Source organism: Agelaius phoeniceus, chromosome 1 (assembly GCF_051311805.1).
Source record: "Agelaius phoeniceus isolate bAgePho1 chromosome 1, bAgePho1.hap1, whole genome shotgun sequence".
NCBI classification, from domain to species: Eukaryota; Metazoa; Chordata; class Aves; order Passeriformes; family Icteridae; genus Agelaius; species Agelaius phoeniceus.
In genome coordinates, this window is record NC_135265.1 from 6133657 (window position 1) to 6155957 (window position 22301).

A 22301-nucleotide genomic window follows, 5' to 3' on the forward strand; every position below is an offset into this window, starting at 1 on the left:
AATTTCAAAGGCACCCACCTGAGAGTGTCCTGGTTTTGAAGATGTAGTAACATTCATCTGCAATTGCAGACACAAAACATGCAGTAAGAGTCATGATCCCTCCTGTTTAAATGTGCTGGCACCCCTGCAGGTGGAGGTGATGGCTTTCTTTCATCTCCTAGAAATGGGAAACACTGTGTAAACAAGACCAGAGGCTGCATTGTGCAGGTTCCTGAGGTCTCTGTTTCTGTTCCTAAGGAAGGGGCACATCTGCAGAAGTGAAGAACATGAAGACTACAGCAGCTTCCTTAATCCTGCTGGTGATTCACACAGTGGCTCTGCCTTGGGGAGAACAGGAGAGATGGTTCTAGGGAAATCATATAGACAATTTGTACTGCCTGAGTTATAAAAGGAAAATCCTGGTTACTGTAGGCAAATCAAAGCAGTGTAGCTTTATATCAAGTGCAATGTGCCTTGCAGTCTGCTGCTGGAGGTACCAAGGGGAAGGTTGATTGTAGGACAGGGCTGATCTTGCCTTGCACCCCAGCCCCTTAACCTGGGCAGGCAGAGAGCTACATCCCCAATAACAGGGCAAAATTATTTTTAGATTTATTCTTTTCCCTCACATGATAACCAGAAGACTGATACCTCCATGGTTATGGAGGGATCAGCACACATTGCCTTTCAAACTCTTGATCTCAAAAGCCTTTTCAGTTTGGGAGGATGATTTAATTGTTCACAGCTTAGGTGAGGATCAAAGCATTCAAACCTAAAGAGTTTCAGTTTGGGTTTCTTCTATTCCCGTGCAGTGTGAAAAGGATGCCCTTACAGGGTTTTCAGTTTATGGCTTGTGCTGCTTGAGGGGTCTGTCTGAAATATTCACAGATATTGCATCCATGGTGCTTTTCCCTTGCTGAAGTGACCTGAAGTTTGACAATTTCTGCTGCTACTCAGGACAGGGGAAACTGGGGTCTGAAAGGAATAATTAACATGAGGAGAAGAGCAGGCAGTCTAGGCCTCCAGAAATCTCCACATTTCTTTTGAAGACAATTGGCAGAGCTTCCTTAAAAGCTGTCATCAAGATTAAACCCAAACTTTGGTCCATCAGTTTTGGTACTGTTGAGACTGAGATCTTGTTAGCCACTGGCTCTGGAGGTGGCCTTTAAGGTCTGTACCCCTTCTGGCACCATATGATTCCTGCAGATCAGCTGACATAGACTTTAAATCCAACAGGAGCCTTCCCCCTCACCAAAACCACTTTCGTACCATCAGCAGAACTCCTGGTCACCTTTGTGAGTCTGAAAGCAGCTAAAGATCCCAATGTCACATTTTAACAGCACTCCTAAAGCCTGTGCACACTCAACACAGACACACCATCAGAGTTACAGACCTGCAGGAACACACACCTGAAAATCTGGGTAACATCCTTCCAGAAAAACCCCAAAACTTCCACACCTTCCCCTTGATCTTTTGTTGTGCATTCAGTAATAGCATTTGCTGGAAAGGGTTTTGCTTATAGTTCTCTTTGATTATCACAGTGCCCTTTGTCAGATACTCACCTGGGCTATTTCAAGGCCACCTTCCACCACAGAAGAAATCCAGCCTGGGAGAACAACCAGGGGAGTAGCTGGATCTCCACCCACAGAGGTTTTCCTCTGAACAGATTGCCCTGAATGGACATAGATATTCACCTTCTGTCCTGTTCCAGGTGTTTTCTCTAATATTTCATATCAAGTCCCCTGCACTTGCCAGAGCAGTCCAGATCAAGAGAGAGGAATTTGTGCAGAAGAGAAGGCACAGTGTCATTTGGCAGCAAAAACAGCATTCACAAAAAGAGTCAGTTCCCAAGCACTTTCATGTGCCACTATCACAAGTATCTGTGCTGACCAAAATAGGCTCAAAGGGAACAGAAAAAAAAAAAAAAAAGGGTATCGTGGAAGTTCCATTCCCACTTCTGTCTCTGTGCCATTGAAGTCATCAAAACTTTCTCAAAGTGTAATGAAGTTGGGAAAGCAACGAGATAAAAAGCCATTTCTAGGAAAGGAAGACCAAAAACCTTCCAAAATGACAAATTCCTCATTTTCTTAATTCATTTTCTCCCTGAGAATTTGGAGCTGCAGAACATGTACCCATCGATGATGAGAGCAAAGGTAATAAACATTGCCATGTAACCTTGGCTGTTCCCTGCAAAATGCAGTTACCCAGAAGCCCAACCACCTAACATAAAAGGAAACTATCCACTTTAATTAGCAGAGCAATCAAAAGACTCTTACACAGGAAAGCATTTATCACCAAATAGAAAATGAATGATACTTTAAAATTAGAATATGCAGAATTCATAGCCAAAGGCACTCAGGGGAAAAAGAGCTTTGCACCAAACCAGACGGGGATTTTTTTTTTTGGCTTCAGTCTAATGAACTTTAACAATGGATATCAAATTCTGTCTGGCAGCACATTTTAGCAATGGATCTGATTTTTTAGAACTGCTAAGCAAACCTCACCAGTTACAGGAAGAGGAGACCAGCATTTAGAAAACCCTTATTAACCTGTATTCAGATCTCAAACTCAGATCCTTGGAAATCCAGTTTGTTAAAAAAATCTTTGCCTATACCTTCAAAATACAGTACAAATAATCACCAGGGAAAATTAATTTTTCATGTTGATTAAGATTTCTTTGTGTCCCACTTAAATGTTGTGCAGGAAGAAACCAGGCAACACCACATTTTGTCATTAGGAGTTTGGGCAGAGCTTGAATTGGAAGATGACAGCAACCTTCTCTTGGTCTCCTTGTACTTAACAAAAAAATTGAAATGCCCAAAAATCAGGGAAGAGATAGATAAAAATACCTTCCTATCAGCTTGGAGGCTTACAGGGATATTGAAGTATAGAGGACTGGAGATGCTTTGAAAACAGTAGAAGATGCTGCCACTAAGAGGTCAGTTTTCCTAGAAATCATTAAAAAGCAAAATGCATGGTTTTCCACTGGTTTTATAAATCTTGTCTTGCAAGGGAGCTGAAAGCTGTGGGGACTAAGCTTTAGCTCAGCCAAAATGCAGTTCCATACCAAAGCATTTCCATAATTACTGCAAAAAGACGAGTAAGTCAGCCTGCTACAGCCTTCCAAGTACAGATGGGATTATTTGATTGCAACATTTCAAAATGCACAAGCTTTGGTTCATATCAACACAATTCACCCAAGTTGCCTGAAGTCTGCAAAGTTAAAATCCCACAAATTACATCCAACAGGAAAGCTGGTCTACAAGGTAAGGTCTTAATGACAGATTTACTCACAGTAGCTGTTTAGCTATTAAAGAGCATAAAGAGAAGAAGACAGGGTGTGGGTCCTGTTAAACAGAAGGGAGACAAATCAGGAAGTCAACCCATATTCAGCCTATTTGGTTTTGCTGTCTTCAAAGGCTCTTTAAGAAGATCTGTGATTTTTACCGATCCACTGGAGTTTTCATTATGTGCTGACTGTAACTTTTATAACTATGATATACAAAAGTAGCTTTGTCCAGGGAACGTAAATTTGGGTCCCCAGTGCGTTGCTGCAGCTGCATATTCCTCAGTTCTCATAGTTCCTCAGTTGGGAGTGAGCAAGGGATATCTGTGCTTTGGTTACTGTTGAACTCCCAATTCTTTTTTACCAACCCTTATAAGCAGGCACACACGTGGCTTAGCTGCAGCAGATTTGCTGGATCAGAAAGTGCTAATGCAGAACTGTGTAAACAAGAAATTCACGATCCAACAAGAAGGTCCTTGTCTGAACCCAGCCTCACTTCACATCTCCACACAACCAAGCCACTCTAATTCCATCTACTTCCAGTTGGTACTTGCCTTTTGCTTTTGGTATCCAGGATGTTCTGCGCTTCAAAGACACAATAACTACCAAGATAATTCCTGAAGCTCTGTGCACTAAAGATATAAATTTGTCTGCAGAGATTTCAGAAGCACTTAAAAACCCCTGTATATTACCATGCTGTTTGTGCAAAAAGCCCTCTTAATGCTTAAGTGCCCTCGGATGCCAAACTAGCATGGCCAGCACAGATATGAACAGGATAATCTAAATCATGCCTTGTTACATCCTGGTGGAACAAGGACTTCCTCGTGGCTCAGCAGAAGATTTGAAGACCTTTGTTCAGCTTGCTTGTTCTCACCCAGTACCTGGTAGCAGTCATGAGCTATGGAATAGGGAGGTTGGTATCTGGGTAGAGCCTTGCAGAGCAGGTCTAGTGCCATCTGCCAGGAGTGGCCTCATAATTACTCAGGATGGCAAATCCGTCACCATTTTTCTGTTCATGGTTTCAATGGAAGTGGAGCTGGAGGTGGCCTTCTGGGTAGTCGTATCCTATGACTGATTTTTATTGTTTCCAAACCTAGATTTAAATGCCCCAAGCAATTGAGCTGCCACTGGAAATCATTCCATGGTGTAAGAGATTGCCTCGTGAAGAAATTATTTTGATTTCTAGGATTGCATTCCTGTGGCCCAGACTTCACCCTCTTTAGACTCTTATGAACATTATAAAATGGACATGTGGAGTAATGGGAGATGCCAGATCTACTTCTGAATGATCTGAATTGACTGTGCAGCACCACATTGGTGCTCTGGCTTGAATCAAGCCTCCAGTACCCACAGGAGCATGGACATCTGCCCAAGCTCATTAGGCCTCTATCTCAGTTTCAATCACTGCTCCAGATTTGGTAGAGACACTCTTTCCAAACTTCTACTCTGCCTTAACAATGTCTCCAAGGTTATCTGTGTAGGGACAGCCCAAAGGACGTGTCTTTGCAACAAAACCAGATGCAGCTGTAGCCGGAATGGTTCCTACCTCACTGGAAAGTGTGGTAAGTATCTCCATTGTGAGTTTGCAAGGAATTGATAATGGACTGAAATGAAGAAAATAGTCATCCAAGAAAGAAATGTTGACAATGTTGTACAGGCCATGGAAGCAGCAGCCTGACTATTTACGGCATTGAAGAAACACTGAGCTTCTGGTGATGGTTTGCAAACATGGGAAGGAAAAGAGAAAGACCCTTTTCAGAGAGGACTGGGGGCAGCTCTGCTACAGGCAAGGCTTGGGCTGTCCCTACCCACAGCCAGCACAGCTCCTGCAGTTCTGTGGAACTGTGCTCCAAGTGGGCACCTTTTGGCAGCACCTACCCCTCAAGCTGGACCTGTGCAGAAAATGGATCACCAGCTCCAGATAAACTGTATTTACCCTGAGCCCAAAAGTTTCTTGCCAGCCTTGGTGAAAGAACTCATCTCTGGAAAAAGGGATTGATAACACAAGGAAATAAATGGGATTTTATGAAGTCACTCCCTCTGCAGGGAGATGCAGTTGGTTGAGAGCAGTGTGGAACATATTGTTCTTTGGCTTTGGCATCTCTAAGACCATTCTGCCCATTTGGTCTCACCTCCCTCATAATACAGACTGCAGACTCTCCCTATGGGAATCACGAATCAGACTCTTGACTTTTAGCTAATTTAGTGTATTTTCTAGGAATACATCCAGACTTGATTTAAAGCTGTCAGATGATGGGAAATTTAGGTAAGTTGTTCCAGGAGCTAAAAATGCCTATGGTTATGTGTGTATGCTCATTTTTAGTTTGAATTTTGAGATATTCAACTTTCAGCTACCATATTTCATCATGGATTTGATCTCTTCTGTTGGGGAGAAAACAACCCTATCCCAAATATAAGTTGTAAATATATAGCACATGGTTCTAATGCTGTTTGTAGTAATTCTACTCATGAGGAAAATTTACTCCACTTTGAAAGGGAAATGGGCCTTCTTGTACTTACTGAGCCAGGAGAGTTGTTGCACCCTTTACCTCACTGAGCAACAGCTTCCCCTGGTAGCCTTTAATCTGTGAGATGAAAGAGCCCTTCTAATACTGTATCAGGAAATTTACCTGCACAGTGTGATTAAGTCTCAAGTAAATTTCTGTTTGCTAAGTTAAACAGAATAAACCTCTTTTCTCCTCCCTCCCTCCCCTTTTATGGCTGGTGCAGAAGCTATGGGATGTTCCAAATTCCAGAAAACCCTGATTATCTTCTGTCCAAAGGCATTTAGTTCTTTCTTTCTCAAGTCAGAAATTGCTAAAGATGTACATTTTGAGATATGCTGCAGACAGGGATTATTATTTTTTTTCTACACTACATAAAATAAGGAGACATGAACAGAATGTCTATTAGGAACACATATAATATGAAAGCATAAAAATCTTCTTGTTGTTAAAGACTTTTATAAGATGCTGTAGGATCGCAGGCTATTTACTCTGACATCCCTGCAAAAGTTGCTGAAGCTGCCAACATTAAAAAAAAAAACCTTAGCAAAAACAGTGTCTTTAGGGATTTCTCCAGTGATAGTTCTTTATTTATGACTCCATTTAAAAAATTTAACTCAACGCATTTGTTTACTTATGATGGGATTGGCTTCCTCCCATCCCACATGCCTTTGTAGGGGAACAAAGGAGTGCCAAGAGCTAACCCTATAGCAAGCAGCCTCTTGGGATGAGTTAGTGCTCTCTCTCCAGCATTTTTCTCATTATGCCCAGGGCAGGGAGAGAGTCACAGCCTGGCATGTAGGAAGCTAAGAGGAAATTAATCCCTCAGGCTCACTGGGGGGCTCATGCCCAGCCCTTGTGACAAGTGAGCTGGATGGGCACAAGGTCAACTTCCAGCACTGGAGGTGGTGGGGGGAGTCCAGAGAAAATTTCAACAAGGGAAAAACAGTCACAACCTGAATCCACAACAGCCAGCAAACCCTGACCCTAACAGCAGCCCCATCACCCCCAGGATTAACACCCCCTTTTCACCCCATGATGGATGCAAACCCTACTACAGCCATAAAGAGAGAAATGTACCTGCTCCTTGCCCCCAGTCAGAAAAACCTCAGGGGATTTGGGGGAAAATAGAGCCAAAATGTAGGTGAGAAGGCAAAAACAAGCCAGTATGGGGCAGGGAATGGCAGAGATGTGCTCAGTCAGATCATCAAAACCTGCACCCATTCGGATTTCCGCAATAGCGATACCATCATCGTTCTGTGCTTTAAACGTCCAGAAATGCCCAAACAGAGGCACCCCAAAGCCTGCTGTTAAAGCTTCCTGTACCTTAAATACCCTTGCAGTTTGCAGTAGTAGACAAGTGCACATTTTTTACATTAAAGATGGAATGAAAAGGTTTTGAACGCGCTGGATTTCTGCCTGGCTGCAGGACTGGATTGTGTTAGAGAAACTTCACAGAGCTTTAAAAGGGATTGTGTAAGGGCAGCCATGCCCCTCCGAAAAATAAATGTCCCTCTGGCCTGAGTTTTGTTTCCCCATTGTCTTCCTTCAGCGGCCCAGTAATCCCAGTGCTTTGCTGTTTTGCTTTGTGCTATTCAGAAGGAAACCCCTTACACAATGGGACCCCTTTGGCACAGGCAGGACATCAGGGGTGTTGAGCTGTGAAGAGCTCTGTCAGTTGTAAGCCCGGTCAGAACCAGCATGGGATGTGTTTTTTGTCCCCAGAATTTGATTGAAACAGGGAGGGGGAAAAAAGGAAGGAAAAGGGAAAGAAAAAGAATGCAGGGGCCAGAACTCTGCAGAACTCTGAAGTCTTGATAATAGCAGTAGGAATGTCCCATTTCCAAGTGCCACTTGCAAGTCAAGATACATGGATGAGCAAAAGAAGCTGGAAATCCCAGTGCTCACTCCCACAGATGCCTCCCTGGCCCCAGGGAGCAGAGGATGCTGAGCCCTTCCTGAACCTCCCAAAGCCCTGGACATGCCACCAGGGACAGCATCAGCACACAATGCCCATTTTCCATCTGTCCTCTTTGAGGATGTGTTTTTGCCACGCAAGGCTGAATGTGGAGCTTGAATGTCTCCTCAGAGCAGTGATGATTTACCATGTTGGAATAAGTCTGTAAAGTGGCTTTTACAGAGCAGCAGGCCTCCAGCCAAGGGGCGTTTTTTTTTTTTGTATATACTTCTGAATGGCAGAAATTGGCATTCATCTCTCCAGGCAGGTTTCTGAAATGTATACTGTCCTTTAAATGATTCCTTAATATTTAATATCATGGTAGGATGAAGTCTGATTTTATGGTTAAAAATGTCAATTTTCACAGCTGATTGAACTTGTTTAAATGGCAAGCAGTTTACTTGTATTGAAAACCATATAAACAAATCAACTTATTTACTGACATTAAAAGAAGAGGGTACTTTGTACTCCAAAGCCTTTCAGTTTTTGAAACTGAAAATGAGCTCAGATGACTAAGTTCATTTTGCAGTTTCCCCCCCAATGGCAGATTGATTGTAGTTTATAAAACAAGCCCATGTATCTGGCAGCAAAAGGAATTGCTTAAGATGCTAAGCCACCCTTTCAAAAGTCCTCCGTAATTAATTATCAGCTGCTTGCAAGTCCGTTCTGTCTTTCCTTTTGTTTGTATTACTTTATTGGTGACTATAACATACATATAATGAGAAAAGCTGTGTCTTATAAACATACAAATAAATCTTAAGACTTTAAGCAGGATTAGGCAAGCTAAAAAAAAAACCAAAACCTACCCTGAAATCCAGATGCGTGGAATCACAGAATCAGCTTTGTTAATGCATTCCTAACTCTGAAGCCAATTAAAGCATTCATGGACATGAAGGAACCAGAGTTCATACTGGCACAGATTTCCTCTGCCTCTTCATAAAAATAGCTGGAAGATCCAGTCTGATGTCTGCGCTCTTAAAAAAAAAAAAGATAAAAAAAGAAAGGTATTTTATTTTGATTCAAGAGATCAGGGAATATAAAGAGATCTGGAGGTGGCTAGCTAGCCTCATTAATTGGTCTAAAGATTTTCCCAGGAGTTCTGGTGGATGGAGGAGTTTGAAATCTATCCATTAGAGGGCAATGCACTATCCATAGTGATGTCCTGGAGGCAGAGCAGCAGCAGGAGCTTCAGGAGGGGGCAAAGAGAAGGGCAGAAGTGATAAAAGGGCAGAAGGGCAAAGAGAAAATCCAAGAGTGAGGGCTTGGGTGATGCCTGGAAGATGTGCTGGATGATATGAGACAAAAGCAAATAAACAGTGGGTAACATGGAGCGCCAGACTCCTGGCAACATTTGGCTGATGGGACCTACAGGTGTGTCCTCAAAGGAGGGTAGCCCAAGAGGAGGCTTCTTCTCAGGACAGTTGTCATCACCAGCTGGGTGACCCTCATGCAGTATTCACAGGAGTGACCAGTGGGAACTCGGGATTCCACTGATAACTGAGATCAGTCTTTAATATCTAAAAGGCCTTAAAATTTTGAGCTTGCAAGTGGAACAACCACCTGCCTCTGAAAGCTGAAAAAAGTGAAAAATGTTCATCTCTACCAAAGTGTTCCCAGGGACATGATGTTTTTAAGGAGCTTGTTTGCCTTCCAGTTCTTGCCCCCAGGGCAACTACTGAATTTGCTGTCTGAGGCAACCACTAAGGCTCCCCTTGAGAATATCAATTCCCCATCACCTTCCCACAGTGCTGATGGATCTGCTTCTTTGGAGACTTTCCAGGAAGCAGGAAACCAATCCAACCTGCAATGCCTGGAGATGCTCCCATCACCCATCCCAGGCTGCACACAGGTCCACAACCTGGCTTAAACCCCTTCCAGGAGACATCAGCGCTGTCCCCCCTCCCTGGCTGGAGCCTGCAGGCAGCTGGGATGTGGCCTCCTTTTCTTTTCAGAAGAAGAGGGTTGGCCCATGTGGATGACAGCACGGTCCTGCCCCTTGGCAGGGAGGTGGGAGGATGGATGGCAGCCTGCTGTGGTCCCTGCTCCAGGCACAGCCTCAGGAAGCACAGTCTGGGAGCAAAGGAGCAACACTGTGAGTCTTGCTCACCAACCACCTTTTATATTGCAGAGAGCTCTGAATGATGGGGCAGAAATTGTCCAGTGAAGAGAGAGTGAAGAAAGAGCTTGGATATCACTGAGACAGCTGCTTTCAAGAGAAGAGTAATTTGTCTAATACACAATCTGTCACCCTCCATTCGTGCTGGAAAAGTGAGGAGCTGCTGGAAACTAACCACACATATGGTGACATTGCTCCATCATTAGCTTGGGTAGGAGACAAATCTCCCTGCATGGCTTTGGCATGCTGCACTGCAAACACTTATCTCTTGGGCTCGTGTTAAAGACTGGCCAAGATGGACCCTGCCTTCCACCTGCTTTCCCTCACAGGCTGTGTTGTCACCACACGGCCTCCATCAGGAAATAAATGTTTCTCCTAACTCCAAGCAACTTGTCCCTGGAAAAGTTAACTGGTTGAACTGGGGAGCTGTATGCCATGTCTTTGATGAAGCAAAGCCCATTATATATACATACATATAAATCAGCAATTTTGGCTCCCAGAGTAACTCCTCCCCAAATCAAAAAACACCTCTGGAAGAGGCATCTTCTGTGGGATTTTAGAGTGTGCAGAAATCACCTTCTGGGTGGTTGTGGATATTTCCTCTGGTTCTTCCTTCACTGTAGTGTTTTCCTAATAACTGCCTCCAAATGGAGCTCTTCCCACTCACTGGGATTTCCTCAGGCTTCATTTTGAAGGACCAAGGAGGGTGAGGAGTATTTATTACACTAATAATAATAATTAAATAACTACTAATTCAATTACCATGTCTAATAATGACGATAACTGCCTGCAAATTGTTCTTTCAGGGCTCTCCCTACAGCAACAGAAATTTTATGGTGGCTCTCCCGAAGACGCCTGAGGACCACTGCATAAATATTAATGGGGAGGGGGGGTCTGGGTCCTCCTGACAGCATTGAAATACTCAACCCTACTGGACAGAGGCTCATGCACAGCAGTTTTGAGGTGGTGTAACTCTAATATTAGCAGTTATTTCAGATTTACACCACAGCAGGGGGAGCAGAGTCAAGCTCTGACCATTTAGCAGAGCCTATAAAACAGCGACGCACCCACCTGACTTCCCGCGAGCCTCGACACCTCCACGTCAATATTTATTTCCAGCCCTTCTGACTTTCCTCTGGCATTCAGATGTACAGCCAGCCTCTGCTAAATATTTTATTTATATTGTGTGTGGCTGGAACAGGTTTGTGCTGGGTGAGGGGTGGGCCGTGTTTGAACACACGCCGTCTACAAGGCCCTTCTGTGCGCGGCAGCGCTGGCAGCTGCAGTCGGTCCCAGGTGTGCACAAACACCCTCACCTCGTGTTCATCTGCCAAAGACAGCAGCAAAGAGCTCTGGGATGCAGATCCTAAAAGAGAAATCCCCCCAAAAGGAGATGTTTCAGGAGGGCTAGCTGGCTCCTATCTCCTTTTGCAACCAGCAGATTTTGTTTCTGAATGTGCAAGGGCACAAAACCACTTTGGAAGCAAAATAAACTTCAGGACTAAATGAATGATGTTTTCTTGGAAAAAAGGACTGGGCACAATGAGGTAAAGTAACAGTCTTTCCATGCCACCAGTCTTCCCCAGCCCTGCTCCTTTCTCAAACCACAGGACAGCCTTGCTGTTTGCCTAGGAAAACCAGCTCCCAGGTCATTATTCTGATGCACAAACATGCTGCCAGCTCTATGGAGCTGGCTCAGCTGCCTGGATCGTGGATGAAATTTTATTCCAATAACACTGAGGCGGGTTTCTCTTTATGCTAATCCTCTGTGCTTCGGGGTGTCACAGTGCAGGGGAAGCAGAAAATCATGCTTTATGAGTGTGATCAGTCTGCAGACTCAGTATCACTTGCCTCCCAATCTCACCTGCCACAGTCAGCCAGAGATCATAAATACACCCCTAATGCCACGATTAGCATACGCTCTTGAAAGAAAATTGTGCTTGTAGCAAGAGTCCCCAAGGGCCGGTATCAACAGAGAGACATTACAGACAGAAACTGGAGATCAGGGCTGAGCTTTCAAGTCTGTGCTCCCTCGCTAGGCAATGGTCTCTGCAGAGATTATTCCTGCTTTTATCAGAAACAGACATTGCAAAAGGACTGCACGTGGTGACTCTGCTTTGACTTATGGTTAGACCATCTTTTTGGTGGGGCAATAATCAATGCCAGGCTTCCAACTGAATAATTATAAAAAACCCCAAACCAACCACCCTGTTATTTAGCTTAATATTCTTGCTCTTTTCCATTAGTTTTATAAACTGCTCCTGGCAAAGGGAACCGACTCTCCTGCCAGCTCTGATGAGGGAGATTGACAGGGTCCCTGCACAAGGCAAGAAGGACAGATGAAGGAGAGGAGAAAGCAAAGGTGAGGAGCAAACCTGGTCTTTGATTTGGGTCTTTGCCATCTCAAAGCAAGGTCCCATTTTGCACACCTTTTTTTCTAGGAGTAGAGCTGGGCACCTGCTAAGGGGTTTGCAGCTGGGGTACAATGCACTGTAAACCCTCCCTAGCAGCTTTGGAGGAGTGTGGGTTTGTCTACTGCCTGCTCTAACAAGCCTTTGATCTTCCTGAGACTCCTAATGGGATCCAATTGCAACCATAATCGTAAATAAGTGAAAAATATAAAATAGGTAACAAAAGCCACATAAATGTGTTGCCACTTGAAGGTTTCAAATTCCTCCCTTACTCAGCGTGGTGCACCAAATTAAATGGAAACAGCAGACCTGCTGAGGAGAAATAGTGACATTTTGTGGTGGCTGATTTGTGATGCAAAGGGGATGCTGGGGGGCAGTGGGGACAAATTTTCACTTTATATTCTGCTCAAATGAGACAAAGATTACAGTTAGGAGTCAAGTACTATCAAATTATTTATTGAATTCTGTTGGGGTGGAGAAGGTATTTGCTCTTTTTTCCAGAAAAAAATATTGATTTTAAGGATGGCTTTGATATCAATTAGGCTCAACATGAGAGACAGGCAGTCACTTTGTATAGGGAATTTAATTAAAAGCTCTGTACTTAGTCAGAAGAGTGTTCTAAGGATAAAATTGTTTTCCCCCTTTGGGTCAATTTTCTGTTATGTTTGTATAATGCAATTAAAGAAGGACCCATGCCAAGCAATACTCATGCCTGGTATAAAGCTGTCCATGCATAATGACTGACTTCTTGGACTTCCAGTCCACAATAGATTAAAGAGTGTTAGCTGCATTTAGATGTGGTTATCTTTTATTTTATTGCTACAAGAACAAATTCTCACAGGTGCACATCTCTTATAAGGCCCTACAAGGACTGCTTAGGCACAAGTAAGGAAATTATGAGAAGGGTGGAATTCTACAAAACTCTTTTGAAAAATTAGAAGTAAAAACTGACTTGATCTAAAACAGTTGAAGTTCACTGTTATAGTTACTAATGAGGGGCCCATCTCAGAGCTTGTAGCTAGGATTAATATTTAATATAAAATAAGGGCACATAAATGGGCAGATTTTTTGGCAAAGAGCTATAAGGACCACAAATCTCATGTCTGTTAGTTGGCCTGGAGCTGAATCAGTTACACTGGGTACATGAAGGTCATGCACAGAGCTGGATTTCAGACCAAGGCTTCCCATCACTCCAGTGAGTTTTGGAGCATCTGTTGTCTGGTTTTTCCTGCAAAAAGCTCAGGAAGGATCACAGCAATCCACTGGCAAAAGGCTGAAGCAAAGCTGGCCTCAGAGGATCCTGCAGACTGCAAGTGCTGCAGTCCTGTGACCTCTCTGCAGACTCCTCTTGGCACTCTGAATATGAGCAAGAGGATTCTGCCCTTGACTTACACACATGGAAGTCTGGAGCTATGGGGATAAAATCATAGAATCCCAGAATTGTTTAGGTTGGAAGGGACCTTAAAGATCACCCATTTCCAACCCCTGCTGTGGGCAGGGACACCTTCCACTATCCCAGGCTGCTCCAAGCCCCTTCCAACTTGGCCTTGAACACTTCCAGGGATGGGATATCCACTTCTTCTCTGAAAAACCTTTTCCAATGCCTCACCAACCTCACAAGGAAGAATTTCTTCCTAATATCTAAACTAAACCTACCCTCTTTGAGTTTAAAGCCACTCCCCCTTGTCCCATTGCTGCATGCACTTGTCCAAAGTCCCTCTGCAGCTCTCTTGGAGCCCCTTTAGGCACTGGAAGGGATTCTAAGGTCTCCCCAGAGCCTTCTCTTCTCCAGGATGAACAATCCCCATTTTTTCAGGCTAACTCTATAGAACAGATGAATATCCAGCTCTCTGATAATCTTTGTGGACTCTTCTGGATTAGTTCCAACAGGTCCATGTCTCTCTTGTGTTGAGGGCCCCAGAGCTGAACACAGCACTGCAGGTGGGGTCTCATGAGAGTGGAGCAGAGGAGGAGAATCACCTCCCTTGACCTGCTGACCATCCTTCTTTTGAGGAAACAGTAGGATTTCTGGGCTGTAAGAACACATTGCCTTGATTCTGAATTTGTATGATTTTATATGTGTGTGTGTGTGTGTGTGTGTATATATATATATATGTATATTATATATATATATATACAGGATTCTGATTCTACATCTATATATATGGTTCTGAATGCAATTTGAATACAGCTCGTTTCCTTTTTGCATATGGCATCCTTTTCTTAAAACCTATTTCCATCTCTTCTATTTTAACTCCTTATTAGAGATGCAACAGCTAACACTTAAGCCTGGACAGGGGGGAAGAGCATCCAAATCTCTTCTGATTTTTTGGGAAAGTCACAGTCAACCACCTTTTGTTTGCTGGAGGATACACAGCGACTCCAGGCTGTTTGTGTTGCAGGATAAGGTAGGATAGCCAGGAAAGCTCAGCCCTGCTCTGAGTCTGCTCCCAGTGAAGCTGGTGGGAGACCCTTCATCTCAGCAGAGCCAGAGTTACCCTGAAGAAGAACTGAGAATCCCAGCCCTAACTTCAGAGGAAAAGTGCAAAGCCAGACACGCACAGGAAAGGAGCCAAAAGAAACTGGCATTGTGGAGGATGATTCCTGCCTTGTATACTGCAGTGTTGGGTACCAGGGAAAATAAACACATCAGACAGATATGTAAACAGAGAGGAGAAGCACAGACAGACACAGGAACACATGGGGCTGGTGCCAAACCTGCTCAAGTCAATGAGAACCCAGGGATGGATGTACCAGATGACTTCAGAACAGCTTCAGGTAGCAGAAGGGATAAGGGAAATGACCCTGCTCATTAGAGTGTCTGCTCAGACAGCTCAAGCAGACCCTGAGCTCTCAGAACAATGCACAAACATCTCCTTTATCCCCCTGTGCTCTGCTGCAGCACATGCAGTCCTCACACACCCTCCTGGAGAGGCAGAAAGCCCAAAAGAGCCTCCTGCAGCACTGGAACCCTCCCCACATGGCTTGCAGCATCCTCTGCAGATCCTCTGTGCCGGAGAGGGTTTCTCTCAGATGGAGTTTATTACACATTGCAAAGCTGGTGTATATTTGCTCTGATGCAATTACGGTTTTACAGCAAGAGGCTGCAAATCACTCAGGAGCTTGGCTTCCCAGTGGGGCCTGGGATTTTTGGGAGCAGATAGGCAGCAAAACACCTTGGGGGACGTTCATCTCTCTTGCCTTCCCCTCTGTCTCTGTCAGGAATTTTCAGCCTGTGCTGCACCAGCCCCATTCCCTCCCTGCTACAGCAGCAACAAGGCTGCTATTCAAGTAAAAAAAATGCATTTATTTGGTAATCACATGAACAGTAGGAAGGACTGGGCTGCATTAGTGTCCTCTCCAGTCACTACACTACTTGGCCTCTACATTCTACATTGTTTCATCTCAGTTTGGACACCATTTCTTGCAACTATTTACAAGGCAAAAGAGATGAGAGGCTGCCTTGGTTTTTGTGGCTGTTGTGTTTTTCTTGTCTTCACTGTTAAGTTTAGCCTTTAGGAATCCCAGAACCCTGTATCAAAGTCTGGAGCAGGGAGGGTTGCCCTCAGTAGAGGAGGATCAGGTTAGGGAACACCTGAAATATCTGAAAATGTCTCTGGCCTTCCCCTCTGTCTCTGTCAGGAGTTTTCAGCCTGTGCTGCACCAGCTCCATTCCCTCACTGCTACAGCAGCAACAAGTTTCAGGACCCTTTGCACCCGTCAAGGAACGTATGGAGGCTGTGACCCCACAGGAGGCCCCATGTTCCAAGTGATTTCTCACTTCAATGCCATATGGATATGTCAGCACATGCAGCCTTTTTTTTTCCTCTTCCCCTCCAATTTCCATCTGCTAAGAGAGAGCTGGACTGCAGGGCTTTGCAAGCAGTAGATGAAAATGTTAAAAAACTGAAAAAAACCTCACAGTGTTGTTCAGGGGACATAAAAATAATGTTGTTTGTCGGATCTGATTTTTCTGCTGTAGACAAGGAAAATGTCTTTTCTTCTCTCCTTGTACCCTGTTCAGTAAATCCTTCAGTTTAGCAGGAGCAGTTGCCTCAGGGACACACCCAGACACACAGAATTCCTTCCATTTTAGTGGGGCCCTTCCAATCTTGGCCCTTTTGGGAGCTGAAATATGGCTGGTTTGCTGGCTTCCACTGATTTCCCTGGAACCAAAAGCCAGCCTGCTGTTCCAGCTCCACAAACCAACACCAACCTCTCAGTTATTAGTATTCTGATATTTCTTTTGGGTCCTATAATCATTATTTGCACTCACTTGAGTTATTTCACAAAAAATGTGGACACCTTGGTATCAGACTTATTATGTTTTCCCATCATAACATGGATCCTGAAGCAAACTTAAGCCATGGGTTGATGACACACCACTTCTGGCTTTGGGGTCAAAGTTTTGGATCTAAAAGACCACATGGCAGAGAGAATTGGTTTGGTAGGGGCTTATTATCTGTTCAGAGCTATTCAGAGATTCACCCCATATGAGGGATTGTTCTGTTGTTAGTCTTCCCACAATAATCTCAACCCATTCCTGCAAGTTTACGGGAGGTATGGGGTTGCCCAGATTCAGGTCTGTGTCTGATCTGGCCTGACACTAGAGACCATGGAAATGTGACATTAAATTTGCAGCAGCACAGTTCCCCTTCACAAGATGCCCTTCCAACATGTTAAGTTTCAAATATTTTGTAAAGGGAGAGGTGTGGGAGCAGGGGCAGCACCTGAAGGCGTTTGCAGCCAAGTGCTCTTAACTAGCCTTAGAAATGAAGGAGAGATGAGCAGATTTCTGATGACAGGCAATATGCTGGGTGATAAAAGTGTGAGATGAGCCACTGCCACCCAGACTGCACTAAAGAAAGATGCCCATTACTCCCCAGAAAGAAGAGACTCATTCACCCAATCATCATATGCAGGTAAAACAGCAAAGGAGGTTGCACAGGACAAAACAGGCCAGCACAGAAGCCCTCCCTTGTGGAATAAAGTCCAACAACACAAATGCAGCATTGTGTACCTGCTTTCAATGCATTTTAGCTGTGCCCTCTAATCAGAGATCTGGCTAAAAGGGAAAAGCTCTCACTACCAGCAATCTTGGGAGCTAGAAATTCCCCATGATGGTTGTTGAGTGTTATGGTTTAGGACTTACTGGGATGGGAAGGAGCACCAACAGCCTCATCAGCCAGTGGGACCTGCCCTGCCCTTCCCACTCCTCACTGCTGAGTTCAGCTGTAGCCCTGCTGCATAGAAATGCTCCCTTACACATCCAGTCCCCATCCCATTGATGGGAGAACACCTCCCTTTTCCTATTTAATTCCTCCACACACACAACTCCACACAACTCACCCTGTCAGTGTGGGGTGTCCCACACTGGGGGATGGAGCTGCTGACACACAGGTGCTTGCAGTGCCCAGGCTGCACCTCCACATCCATTCCCCCAACACTCAGACCATTTCTGCTCCCTGAGCCTGTAGCAGCAAGAACAGAGTTACCCTCCTTGGAATAGCTGGGAAACCAACACTGAGCAGAAAGCCCTGTCGTGCTGTTTTAAAAAGCACATTTCTAGCAGGCTCACATGCCAGCCTGTGTATTGTGTTCCCTCTTCCTGCCATCCACTAAGGAATCCTGCAGAGACAATGATGGTCCCTGTGTCTTCAAGTAGTGCAGCTCCTGCTGGCAGCAGGGCTGCATCCAGCACCCAGCAGAGCATCCCTCCTGCTCCCTGTACCCACCACCCATGGAGGCTCAGCCCCCCAGCTCTGCTGCCACCCCCCTGGGGTCACAGCAGCTCCTCACCCCTACACAAAGCTCTGTGCTCCTCATATGGCACCTCCATTTCTCTGCCCTCCAAGCCTGCAAGGATCGTGTTGGGAAAAAAACAGCAGGACCTGTCCCAGCCCACGCAAGGCAATGGGAGTTCTCCCACTAAATTAGGTCCCCAAGGCATTTTCCTCAATGGCCAATAACCTTTCAAATGAATTATTTTCCTGTGCTGGTTTCAGGAGGCCCAGCTAGTACAGTTATTTCAAAAGACACTGCTACAGGCATGATCTTAACATTTAATTACATAACATTTTAATAAGTGCTCGAGAGCATTTGGAGATGTCTCCCACCCTTTCTGATTCTGCCAGGTTTGTTTCTCCTAAAATAAATTTGAGCAAACAGTGCAAATCAGGGTCTAGTTCTTTCCAGCTACTAAGATCTCCTTAAATTTCCCCAATGAGTACAGACTCTCTGCAATAAAGAGATCTTCATTCATTTTGGGAAGAAACTGGGATGGAGAGAGTGGGGGAGAAGAAAAGACAGAGAGGAAAAAAAAGGAGGCTTATGTTTCAAAGATCACTACAGGCCAAATATTCTCAGGCACCCCGGCTTTTACAGAGAAATCCTTAACAGTATAAAAATGGAAACACTTCAAAGATAAAATAAATAATTTAATAATAGTCTGCTTCTCCAAAGGGTTTTGAACAAGTTTTAGATTTGCCAGTGAATGTTTCCCTTAGGCTGTAGGCCAGTGGAAGAAAAAAAGACACAGTGTGCCTCTTCTTTCGTAAAATGTACTTTGTGTTATTTTATTTCTTGATAAGATTCAGAAACAATTCTTTCTCCTCTCACCCTGCCTTCACAGGAAAAAAAAAAAAGAAGTTTGTTTGTTTGGTTTTGTTTTAAGAAAAGCCAAGGATTGTACAGATGCAAGTGATCCCTTACATACAACACACACTAAAACAATTGTTGAGATAGATCCAAACCCATCCAGTTTGCATATTTTCCTTTCTGGTTGTCTCACTTACAATCACCCACTGAGAAGAACATCAGCTTCTTCAGCCAGGTGTGTTTAAAGGGAAGCCATTTGAAGACCCCAAGAGCCTTTTATGTAATTAAGAGAGTATTTATTAGGAAAACTGCAGTATTTATAGGCTTGTAAGGAAAATGCACAGGAGTGAACTGTGGCATTAGTGGTTGTAACATACTTGATAGGTCAAAGAGGCTGCTAATCAAGTAAAAAAAATGCATTTATTTGGCAATCACATGAACAGTAGGAAGGACTGGGCTGCATTAGTGTCCTCTCCAGTCACTACACTACTTGGCCTCTACATTCTACATTGTTTCATCTCAGTTTGGACACCATTTCTTGTAACTATTTACAAGGCAAAAGAGATGACAGGCTACCTTGGTTTTTGGGGCTGTTGTGTTTTTCTTGTCTTCACTGCTAAGGTTAGCCTTTAGGAATCCCAGAATGCTGTATCAAAGTCTGGAGCAGGGAGGATTGCCCTCAGTAGAGGAGGATCAGGTTCGGGAACATCTGAAATATCTGAAAATACAGAAATCCCTGGAACTTTGTGGTGTGCACCCAGGAGTACTGAAGGACCCAGCCAAATGTCACTGTATATTATTTTTGGAAGGTCATGGCAACTGGTTCCTGAGCACTGGAAGAAAGCAAATGTCACCAAGGTCTTCAAGTCCAGTCAGGCCTGTCTTGATCCTTGGGATGACGATGGAGCAAATCTCCATGGGAGCCTTTCCCAAACACCTAAAGAACAAGAAGGGGGTGGATAAATATCTAACGTGGGGTGTACAGAAGATGGAACCAGATTCCTCTCAGTGCTGTCCAGGGACAGGGTAAGAGGCAATGGGCATAGCACTGAAATACATACAACTCCATTTAAATTAAATAAAACCTTTTTACAGTGAGGGTGGTCTGTAATAAGACATGAAATGAATGATGCTCACATGCTGAGATGTCCAAGGCAAAATCACATTTATTTTTGGACTTTGATATTTATGGAATTCCAAAAGTGACCGTGGATTAGAGGATGAAATTGCTACCTCTCCAATGAGTACAGACTGTACACACTGGTCAAACCAACAGTCCATCAATTCTTTCCTCCTCCAGAAAGGAATGCAAAACAATTTTTATTTACATGAAAAGTGCATGACAAACTCCATTACAGAAATCTTAACATCAGAAGGCTTGGAAGAACTTAAGAAGAACAGGACAGCTGTGGTCAAGCATTGAAACAGGCTGCTAGAGACTGTGTGCCAGAGATGCCAAACCTCAACTGGAACGGGTCCTGGGCAACCTGTGGCCCTTTTCTGGGTGGGGTATCCTGTCCCCAGCCTTTGCAGAGCCATCCCCACCTCACTGAGGGCAGGGAGCTCTCTCTCATCAGAAGTGGACCAGCTGCTTCTGTGGTTTTGGGCGTTACAGGCTGTGGTGCAGGCTCCAACAATGATGACAATAAAACCAGTCCTTTCCAATGATTTCACCACCTCTTTATTTTATTCTGTGGTTTTCCCATGTTATCTGAGCACAGATGCCTGTGATTTCTTTTCCTGATCCATTACCCTCTCTGTTTTAACCTCTTCCTACCCAGGAGTTTTCCTTTACCAAGGTGTGTTTAGACATATCTATGAAGTATAAATCTTAAGCCACATTAATATACATATGCTCAAATTCAAGGGTGATAGTGAGGTCCATACTTAGCCCAAAAGAGAGGAAATCAGAGGAAGGGAAGTGATGAATGATGAACAAAAGGTAAAATATCTCCCTTGCACCATAACCCCTTCTTCACTTTTCCATGGCTGCAGCCTTGCATTCAGCATTATGCAGATTGACTTTGAACAAGGTTTTTGCAAATGGGATGCTGACACAGGGCAGGAGGGTCTTCCTGCAGATATCCAGTCCCTCAGTGCTGGAGGTGTCAGAGCTGGAGACTCACGGGCTTTGAAATGGCAGATTTGGGAAGGAAGAGGTTGTATTATGGCAAAAGCAAATGAGAATGCTGGCCTAAGAATTTGGGTAATGGCTTGACCCTCTTGAACTAGCACAAATCAAGGATTATTCTGTTGCCATCCAGTGAGTTATGTGGCTGTAAAACTGGTACAAGTGGAGAAACAAGCTCTACATCTTCCTGACGTTGTGTCAGTAAAAAACATTTTGACTTATTTTGTCTGTGCCACCCTGATATTTACCACCATAACTGCTTCCTTTGACTTTTTTTATTACTGGTTCACTTTAAGCTGTTCTATATAGATACACAATATCACCTTTAATGTGCAAGATCATCCTTCGGTCAACACATCATTCACCAGCGAGATGGCATTTGGGCAAAATGGGGAATTTTCACTTCTCCCTTTTCTGTCTCCTGCTCCCTACCAAGCATGGGATATACATGGAGATAACATAATGGGCCTGATCCTTATCCTTGTTGCAGCCTTGGCATTGATCTGGATTTACACAGATGTAGCAGAACAGAACTGAGCTTGCTGTCTGTCTCTTTTTCATGCACACACATCACGATTTAGGATTTTGTTCTGACTTCAAAGCAAATGCAGGATGTAGATTAATATGCTCTACCTCAAAGGAAGTTGTCACCAGGCACACAAAGTGCTTCTTCTTTTGTGATAACTCATAATTTATCAAAGAAAATCAAATCAATTTGTTGGTAAAAGAAACATGTTTTTCATGAATTTAGACCACGAAGGAGGTTTCGATGACAAAGCAGGAGAAGGCTGAATTAATCAGACTTGGCATCTAACACTTAGTGGGGAAGAGCACAAAGCTCAGCTGGAACATGTATTCTCCTGGGAGCTCAGTCCCCAGATGGCAGCCTTGTCCCCTGGTGTCACTTGCCCTCTCCTCCCATCTCCCTGCTGCTCTTTGCCCTCTGCGGATCAATAACTGCAGGGGGTGGATGTAAAACTCGAGCACATCCTGGTGCAAATAACTGCTGGGGGTACAGGTCACTGGAGATGGAGCCAGCAGCTGATCCATGCTGAACAGCCCACGTCCCTGTGCTTCCAGGGTAGTGTCCCCTGCCACAGGAACAGAAAATGAAGGCCAATTTCATAACATACCCAGAAGCTGTCCCTCAAAGCTGGGCAGAGTTTTTCTCTCACCTCCCAGTGTTTCAGACTCAGGGTTTCCATTAGTGACCTCTCCATTCAGTTCAGAATCAAGGAACTTTCTGCAAACACAAAACAAACAAAAAAGCTGGAAGAAGAATAGGACAGATGATGGCATCAAATGAAAGGAAGAGCAGAGCAG

General features: G+C 44.2%; 1 long non-coding RNA gene across 2 annotated transcripts in view; it reads left to right on the forward strand.

The window, feature by feature from the left end:
• The window catches only part of LOC143695525 (uncharacterized), a 53523-nt gene extending 33008 nt beyond the window's left edge, over nt 1-20515 (forward strand). The window contains exons 2-5 of one of the 2 annotated variants that reach the window (XR_013184823.1): nt 9852-10545; nt 10646-10802; nt 12086-12201; nt 14516-20515. This is a non-coding gene — a long non-coding RNA (uncharacterized LOC143695525). The remainder of the gene's footprint in view (nt 1-9851; nt 10546-10645; nt 10803-12085; nt 12202-14515) is intronic. The other variant, XR_013184820.1, reaches the window with a different exon arrangement.
• Nucleotides 20516-22301: the final 1786 nt, after the last annotated feature.